Source organism: Haliotis cracherodii, unplaced genomic scaffold, assembly GCF_022045235.1.
Source record: "Haliotis cracherodii isolate W230 unplaced genomic scaffold, xgHalCrac1.p SCAF_23, whole genome shotgun sequence".
Taxonomy (NCBI): domain Eukaryota; kingdom Metazoa; phylum Mollusca; class Gastropoda; order Lepetellida; family Haliotidae; genus Haliotis; species Haliotis cracherodii.
This window is the reverse complement of record NW_027266279.1, coordinates 3322742-3332728: the sequence shown is the minus strand read 5'-3', so window position 1 is coordinate 3332728 and position 9987 is coordinate 3322742. Positions and strand designations below refer to the sequence as shown.

The following is a 9987-nucleotide window of genomic DNA, read 5'->3' as shown; positions in this document are numbered from 1 at the left end:
TCTCTCAATCTAGTTATCCATCCTACCTCTCTTTCTTTCCATCACTCAATCTAGTTATCCATCCTCTCCCTCTCTCTCTCTCTCTCTCTCTCTCTCTCTCACACACACACACACACACACACACACACACACACACACACACACACACACACACACACACACACACACACACACACACACACACACACACACACTCCCTCCCCCAATGTCATAACCATGAGGTATCTGTGATACAGCAGCCAGGTCAAAGGTTAGAGTTCATCAGGGTCACTGCTGAAAGAATGAGGTCTGGAGAAATGGTTCTCTGCACCCAGTAGCCAGTCACACAACAGCCTCATGTAGGGGACTGACACAGGAGGATATGTTGTACATGGCTACATACATGTGTTTACAATGATAAATGACTGGCACAAAGAGCTGCCCACGTTGATATACACATGTTGGAACACAGTCCCTGGATGCTATTCATTATCCAGTAAGTATGAATGAAATATTCCCTCGATGCAAGTGAATACAGAATGTGTTGTCGTGGCGATAGAACCTGATGCCTGTATCAAGATGGTGTCGCCTAAAGTCTGGAGCTATCTTCTTAGACCTTCCCAGCCTCCTGGCACTATTGTTTAGTTTGTTTATTTGGATGTTTCTATAACTGTTTATAACTGTAATTGTTGAAAGTTCAGATGTCAAAACTGTATGTTTTAATAGTTCCTTTGACATTAAGACATTCGAACATAAAGTGCATATTTAAGAATATTGTGTTTTGTAAAGGACCTTCCGCTGTGGTTCCACTGTCGGAGATTGAAATGTGTGTTGTTGACAGAACACTGTGACATGTTCCACATGTTCCTTCAGAGCAGATACAGAAGGAAACATTCCCCGTCTTAGTGTGTGCTATCACGGTGTGCACTGTCAACAGTCATGTGACGCAATTTAATATAAATATGAATATTTGGTTTCCATCTTGAGGCCAAATATGGATATTTTGAAATTGTAATGTCAAAAGACATAATTTTGCATGTTATGGAGTCTAGATTTAAATAAAACCATTTTATGAATATTAGTTTGAACCCATATGAAGATTATGAATTTGTCCATTATTAGACAATTTATCAATATAATTAGTGAGTGAAACTATGACTTTGTGTTTATGATAAAGGAAGTATTTGGAAAAGGTCTGATGTCCCAAAAAGCTGTTAGTGTTGTATATGTCGGTTTCTCTTGTTGAAAATCAATATTACACAGCTTTGTCAAGTTGTTCAAAAATTATGTATGAAGAGTTCTACAGTTTTAATAAAATGAAAGTTTGGGTCTGGACAGGTTAAAATCAATACTATTTGCTTATAGAGAGTTTGTTTATGATTATGTTCAAGACAAATTGGATCAATTGGAGATGGGTGTTGTGGATCACACAAGGAAAGATATCTTCCCTTACAACAAATCTCCTTGCACACGGTCAGGGGCAGTGTTACACAGTAATATTTTACTGAGAGGTGGTTCATCCTTTGCTAAGGCACTTGAAGTGAAAGCCGTTAACTGATTGACGTCAGTCCGAATGCGTGTTTCTGTTAAACTAGACAATAAAATGAACTGAAACTGAATATTAATTTTAACGAGATAGATGACAATGATTTTAAAATTGGTCAGTCCTCAGTGGTGTGTACAACCAACGCAAGAGAGATTTGAGTCCTTTGGGATGTTTTTAAGATCTTATTGGAGTAAAATATTATGATTTCAAACATTCACTCTTCTTGAAACTGCTGTACATCTGAAAACATATTATATCTCCACCCAGTCCTCATACTGGTCTGTATCTGTGTGAGCAATAAGCTTGTATCTGGTCTGTATGTGTGTGAGCAATAAGCTTGTTTCTGGTTTGTATCTGTGTGAGCAATAAGCTTGTTTCTGATCTGTATCTGTGAGCAATAAGCTTGTTTCTGATCTGTATCTGTGAGCAATAAGCATGTTTCTGGTCTGTATCTGTGTGAGCAATAAGCTTGTTTCTGGTCTGTATCTTTGTGAGCAATAAGCTTGTTTCTGGTCTGTATCTGTGTGAGCAATAAGCTTGTTTCTGATCTGTATCTGTGTGAGCAATAAGCTTGTTTCTGGTCTGTATCTGTGTGAGCAATAAGCTTGTTTCTGATCTGTATCTGTGTAAGCAATAAGCTTGTTTCTGATCTGTATCTGTGTGAGCAATAAGCTTGTATCTGGTCTGTATCTGTGTGAGCAATAAACTTGTTTCTGGTCTGTATCTGTGTGAGCAATAAGCTTGTCTCTGGTCTGTATCTGTGTGAGCAATAAGCTTGTTTCTGATCTGTATCTGTGTGAGCAATAAGCTTGTTTCTGGTCTGTATCTGTGTGAGCAATAAACTTGTTTCTGATCTGTATCTGTGTGAGCAATAAACTTGTTTCTGGTCTGTATCTGTGTGAGCAATAAGCTTGTATCTGGTCTGTATCTGTGTGAGCAATAAGCTTGTTTCTGATCTGTATCTGTGTGAGCAATAAGCTTGTTTCTGATCTGTATCTGTGTGAGCAATAAGCTTGTTTCTGATCTGTATCTGTGTGAGCAATAAGCTTGTTTCTGGTCTGTATCTGTGTGAGCAATAAGCTTGTTTCTGATCTGTATCTGTGTGAGCAATAAGCTTGTTTCTGGTCTGTATCTGTGTGAGCAATAAGCTTGTTTCTGGTCTGTATCTGTGTGAGCAATAAGCTTGTTTCTGATCTGTATCTGTGTGAGCAGTTTACATAACAGTTTCCTCTGCGCAGCAGTTTTCATCACAGTTTCCTCTGCACAGCAGTTAACATCAGTTTCCTCTGCACAGCAGTTTACAACACAGTTTCCTCTGCACAGCAGTTTACATAACAGTTTCCTCTGCGCAGCAGTTTACATCACAGTTTCCTCTGCGTAGCAGTTTACATCACAGTTTCCTCTGCGTAGCAGTTTACATCACAGTTTCCTCAGCACAGCAGTTTACATCACAGTTTCCTCTGCACAGCAGTTTACACCACAGATTCCTCTGCACAGCAGTTTACATCAGTTTCCTCTGCGCAGCAGTTTTCATCACAGTTTCGGCTGCGCAGCAGTTTACATCACAGTTTCCTAATCCAAATATTTCTAATCCAAATATCTTTACAAAGACAGGATAATGCCATTGTGTTAAAGAATATTTTTTGATAACTTGTTATCGGATATTGCAGCTTGAATTCAAAGCATCAAATCAATTACAGTACTAGTATTTGCTACAATAAGCTCCTTAAACACTTAGATATTTGACGAAAACACTTATTAAAACTTTAAACAATGATTTACATTTGTTTTCAGAGCTAGGGTAGTCAACACAAGTTGATGAAACTAAAACATTTTCGATGATATTAGTTACCATATTATCTTGCAAACTACACACCTCACTCTAAGGGATTCAGAAATTTGGAATTTTCCAGTATTATGCATCAAATACAGTACAAGGCAATTAAATACCCCTCCTATGCTGCTAAATTTTCCATCTTAGCAAGGGGCTTCCTCAAAGATTATTTCCAGATTGGTCTTGAAGCTGGTTTGGGGGGTGCTAAATGGGGCATGGAGCTTAATATGGGGCATACTGTACAACCTAGTGGTCTGTGAAAGGTTTTCCGGTACTGACATGGTAACCCATTGGTACACAGATGCAGAGATGTAATCTGCTCGTCATAGTATTCAGCATGTTTTGGACTGGCAACAGTTAATGGATCTACAATTCTGTGGCCTTTTGTGACAATAATGGAACCCATGGGATAAAGATAATAATAATAATAATAATAATAATAATAATAATAATAAAGCACTTTTAAAAGCCCAATCAATGGATCAGTGTGTACTCAATCCTCCTTCTCAGCTCCCTGGGGAGTATACAATGCAAGCTGCGTATGAGGTGCATAGCATGTAGTCACTGTATTTTCAAAATTTGACATCATTTCTCTGAAAGTAAGCTTCGTAATATATACATGTCTGACAAGCAGTATGTAGCCCTGGGGTCCATGTTTGTATTTCTGCCAGAACAATGTCTAAACAAACTTACAGGATACACTCAAGAATCACTGCAACATTACAACGACATGCGGGCCCTGTTCCAGAAAGCAATCTTAGCCCAGAGATAATCAAAAGTCCATGTTATGGGATGGGGTTATGATCTTCTTAGGGAGAACCATCTGAGAAAGAACTGGACAAAAACAATTTGCGGAGAGTGCATTAACGATAGAGGCAGCTTTGAACAGTACTTCACTTATATCTGCCTAACTTGGGTGAAATAATAAACGTGTCCAGGTGATGGACTTTAATTAACCACTTGGGTGAAATCCACACGTAAAAGCAGTGAATCCTGGCTAAACAAAGGCAGGCAACTCTGTACAGCCAGGTCAGGTGCCTTAAAACACATGTCACCATATCAGTCCAAAGTATGGTTGACTTCAAATATAATCTGACCACCTCCATGGTCTAGTGGTAGAGCGGAAGGTCCGGGGTTCGATCCGCGTCCACGTCATATCAAAAGACGTTAAAAGATGGTACTTGTTGTTACTCTGTCTGGCGCTCGGCATTAAGGGGTTAAAGCAAGGACTGGTCTGCTCGGAGTCAGTATACTATGTCTGAGTGGGGTATTCATGTTAAACTGCAGCATGGTATCTCATTATATCTAAGAAGAAGTTATTTCTAAGGTAGTCACAAATTCACTGTTATTTTTTTAATTAATATCCTTTTCACATTGAAATTCAGAAAGAGAAATTGATTTTCTAAAAGCATGTTTTGTTACTGTTACCCAGCAATATCTGACCACCCTTTCAACCGCTTCATCAGCTTCTTCACCTCAAATATGACCCAGTACCTGCAACCATCTGGATAAAACATAGTGTTCTTGTACCACCTGCCCAAGGGGCATCAGTTACTAGTGTCTTAGACATTTGTCAAAATGAAATCAATATCATGTGTAGATATTTCCAAAACATACATGGAAGTTAGAGATATACGAAAATATAATATTTTCCAGGTGTATATTTGCTCATATCACACCCCATATTGTCAACAGGAAGGAGTTTTAAATAAAAACTGTTCAGAATATATGCATTGTGTGTGGGAAGATATGTAAACAGTTGGACAACATTTAAGCAGAGACCGTATATCGGTATATGGTCTCTGATTTAAGCAAGTGGTACAAAGTAGTTTAAGAATGTATACACTCCAAAGCTGCTTCCCACATGGTCACTCACAGGGTCAGGCAGTCAGCAGCTCCCTGCAGGGTCAGACAGTCAGACAGCTGGAGATAGGGCTGTCCATCAGATGCACATGTGGTGCACATTAACTATGGAATGTAGCACATTGCATGTGCATTTCCTTGTTGGGGAATTCCATTCAGAAGATTAACATTTACAACATGCCTTCTTCACTTGAACCATTCCATGTTCGTCTCTAAGGCTTCTGACAGTATAAAATATTTGCTGTGAGCATAAATGTATGCAATGTCAATTAGAGATGCCTATTTATTGTTGAAAGTATCTCAAACATTTATGCAATGCTTTTTATTTTACGCATACATGCGAAACTACCAAGTAGCCTGAGTCACTGATGGCTTCTTCCTCAAAACTAAAATTGTCATGTGGAAAAATTAAGTTTTCGAATTAAGATTTAGGATAATCATTAAATTGAAGACTGTAAAGTTTGCTCGCTGAGGATGAAAGTATCAGTGAATGATGAGGATGGATCTTCTGAACCTTTGATCTGCAAGTTGATACATTGTACAAGATGTTATCAACCCTTTCCCAAATTTTCAGGAGTCAATCAAGTTGAAACGTGATGATCTCAATGGAAGGTTGGAAACAAATTGTTAATCAATAGTCACAGTTCTGGGATGAGTGAGTGAGTTGGGTTTTCTTTCCGCTTTGAAAAGTGTTGAAGTACATTACACCGTCAGCTGAATGTGGAATTTGTTTTTGACAATTTGTTATGTTAAACTGGCCTTACAGATCAGTACATTCGGTTCAAACATGTGGTTTCAGTTTTATGTTTTGGTTCAGCAGAGAATACCTGTGTACAGTGAGCGAGATGTGTCACTAGTGCCTCCATCATTTGATGTCTGACTTACAGGTCAAGGTTTTGTGTTGGAAGTTTCAAGCACCGATGTAATTTTAGCATATCATGACATCCTTCATTGTCTGAGACAGACTGAGATTCTTAGTGATATACATGGAAGGTCACACTTTTCCACTTTTCCTCACTTTTCAGGAAATAAATAGAACTTAAAGCCCCACCCTGACTATAAATAGCCCGCAAGGTGGCGGTGTTTCAGTTTCGAACAATGACTGACAATGGAAACACAACCGAGTGTCGGGAGAAATGTTTTGAAAACCATAGGGGAACCAGATCACCATTGACCGTCAAACTTCGTATCAACTTGAATGACAAACCATGGATACAACAAATGGCTCCATATCAAGATCTAAGTCAATAAATTTTCTGTAGTTTTATCATAAAAAATCGAATTGATCGTCTTTGGCGTCTGCATCAATCACAGTGGGCGGAGCTTATTTACGGTTGCGCTATAAATAGCAAAGCACATGGTCATGTGTACATGTGACACATTCAATGCATCAACCAATGAAATGTATGTGTTATCATGACATCATATTGACGTGTCAGATCACTTGTATAAGCTCCGCCCACTAGAGTGCGGTTGTTACTACCGCAGATGGGGCTTTAAATAATAAACCTTATTCATTAAAATTCTTTATCATAGTTTATTTATTTTATTCAGAATTAAAATATTTTATTTGAAAACATCAAAATTAACATGTTCCAATTCAAGCTGTGTCGTTCAGAATGTTCAACTCAACAGATACTTTTGGTCAACTACCTTGAATGCATTTATAAAAAAAAAAATTGAATGAAGAAACCAATTTTGCCTTCCTGTGAAATCTTTAAGGCAGTGATCAAGGATAGCCTGATTAATCAAGTATGCATTGTAGTGATCTAATATGGGAGCCCGGCTTCCACTCATCAATCATGGACTGAGTCAGAACATGTGTGACTGCATTTGGTCATGAGATTACCGTGATGAAAGTTGAATTTAGAATGTGTATTTTATGGGTGCTTCAATGTGTTGAATTCAGTTCATGTTATGACATGACAATGGGGGGAGTGATTACATTTTCATATCATAGTCAGAAATTTTGCCCCATTTTGTTGTTCCTTCAAGTGTGGCCACAGATTTTTGAAAAGATTGGTGAACAACGTTTTGTAAATGGGCAGGTGCACTTACAATTACAAAAATTCTGGCACATACTTTGGAAACAGTCTGCCTTTGTTTATGTTTTCATAAAATATGACCCTGTATTCCATTTCCCATACTGTAAAGTTAATAATCAAATCATCACTAATATTACAACAGTAACTGAAGTTTTTCGGTCCCCTATATATGACCATAGCCTACCCTGACCTATTCCACTCTCGCCGACCCATTCTCCCCAACCAACGTCACTTTTATCCTTCCCATCCCAACTCCTCCAACCAACCTCTCCCAACCCTCCCGTCACTTTTATCCTTTACATCCCAACTCCACCAAGCAACCTCTCCCAACCCTCCTGTCACTTTTATCCTTTACATCCCAACACCACCAACCAACCTCTCCCAACCCTCCCGTCACTTTTATCCTTTACATCCCAGCACCACCAACCAACCTCTCCCAACCCTCCTGTCACTTTTATCCTTTACATCCCAACTCCACCAAGCAACCTCTCCCAACCCCCCCGTCACTTTTATCCTTTACATCCCAGCACCACCAACCAACCTCTCCCAACCCTCCCGTCACTTTTATCCTTTACATCCCAGCACCACCAACCAACCTCTCCCAACCCTCCCGTCACTTTTATCCTTTACATCCCAACACCACCAACCAACCTCTCCCAACCCTCCTGTCACTTTTATCCTTTACATCCCAACACCACCAACCAACCTCTCCCAACCCTCCCGTCACTTTTATCCTTTACATCCCAACACCACCAACCAACCTCTCCCAACCCTCCCGTCACTTTTATCCTTTACATCCCAATTCCACGAACCAACCTCTCCCAACCCTCCAATCACTTTTATCCTTTACATCCCAATTCCACAGACCAACATCTCTCAAGCCCTCCCACTTTTACTTTTGACCTTTTATCCTCCCTCTTCACTTATGCTATGGTGGTCGGGTAGCCTGGTGGTTCAAGCGTTAGCTTGTCACACCGAACACAGGGTTTGATTCCTGACACGGATCCAATGTGTTAAGCCCATTTCTGTTGTCCCCAGCCGTGATATTGCTGGCTTATTTATTTTAAGCAGCATAAAACCATACTCACTCACCCTTCACAATGTGTAAAGCTCATTCTCAGAGTCCACTGATTTATGTTTGGTGAATCACTAACCACTATGCGTGGCTACAAATCGCTTCGCTGCCTCTTCATCAGCTGGTCAGTTTTGGCTCAACATGAAACATTCCCTACGACATTGCCAAACCAAATCAAATCTCACAGTCTACTTGGTGAGTTTCAGAGAGTGAAATGCACAGTTTTCTAGTCTGATCAACGAAGGTGCAGACTGAGTCTAATACAATCACTGTGCCCATCACATGTAATTTCCTCGTGTAGTTAAGACCTGTTCCGTAATCTACTACGGGAACTCACGTAAATCAAATTGATCATGCAAGTCAGTCAAGAACTGAATGCCCTCACATTGATTCGGATCTTGTCTTGAAGTAAAAAATCATATAGGACAGTTAGTATTGCTATAATCTAGCCACAACAAATTGATTATTTTTTTTATTAAAGGCCTTGTTTTCTGCTATATGTGACCTATGTTCTCATTTTTCTTGTTGTTGCAATTTTGGAAATATTCCACTTTCATATCAAGCTTACTGTACTTGTTGTAATATCTGCCCTTGGTTAAAAGGAAATTAAAAAGGGGGTCACTGCACAACCACTTCAATCTGTTTTCAGAGAAAAGGGGTAGTGAACAAACTAACTGAAATGAGATCCGAGATCTACCACAGGTTTGTACATAATTATTTCATGTTTAATGGTGGGATTGACTTGTGGGTTCAATTCCACACTTGGGTACAATGTGTGAAGCTCATGGAGTCCTTCTTGACTCACTGACACAAACTCTCTGAGACAAACTCATTCACTGACACAAATTCATGGACACAAACTCACATGCTCACTGACACAAACTCACATGCTCGCTGACACAAACTCACATGCTCACTGACACAAACTCACATGCTCACTGACACAAACTCACATGCTCACTGACACAAACTCACACGCTCACTGGCACAAACTCACACACTCACTGACACAAACTCACATGCTCACTGACACAAACTCACACGCTCACTGACACAAACTCACATGCTCACTGACACAAACTCACATGCTCACTGACACAAACTCACACGCTCACTGGCACAAACTCACACACTCACTGACACAAACTCACATGCTCACTGACACAAACTCACACGCTCACTGACACAAACTCACATGCTCACTGACACAAACTCACATGCTCACTGACACAAACTCACATGCTCACTGACACAAACTCACACGCTCACTGACACAAACTCACTGACACAAACTCACACGCTCACTGACACAAACTCACATGCTCACTGACACAAACTCACTCACTTCATCTATGTTTGATACTATTCAGTTTATAATCTTTCCACAGTCTCACAATCAGTTGTGCTGCAAGTACTTTCATAATGTCATGTTGGTACAACTAAACCAACTTATTTTTCTGTTCTTTAACGCCGCACTCAGCAATATTCCAGCTCTATGATGGCGGTCTGTAAATTATCAAGTCTGGTCCAGACAATCCTGTGATTGACATCATGAGCATCAAACTACGCAATTGGGATTCAGTGACATGTATTAACCAAGTCAGTGAGCCTGACTACTTCATCCCATTTGTCGTCTCTTTCGACA

General features: G+C 39.8%; 1 protein-coding gene across 3 annotated transcripts in view; it reads left to right on the top strand.

The window, feature by feature from the left end:
- Positions 1 to 308: 308 nt before the first annotated feature.
- LOC139471651 (uncharacterized) overlaps positions 309 to 9987 on the top strand; it is a 185808-nt gene continuing 176129 nt past the window's right edge. For all 3 annotated transcript variants that reach the window (XM_071254074.1, XM_071254075.1, XM_071254072.1), the window contains exon 1: positions 309 to 475. The gene's annotated coding sequence lies outside the window, so the exon portion shown is untranslated. The remainder of the gene's footprint in view (positions 476 to 9987) is intronic.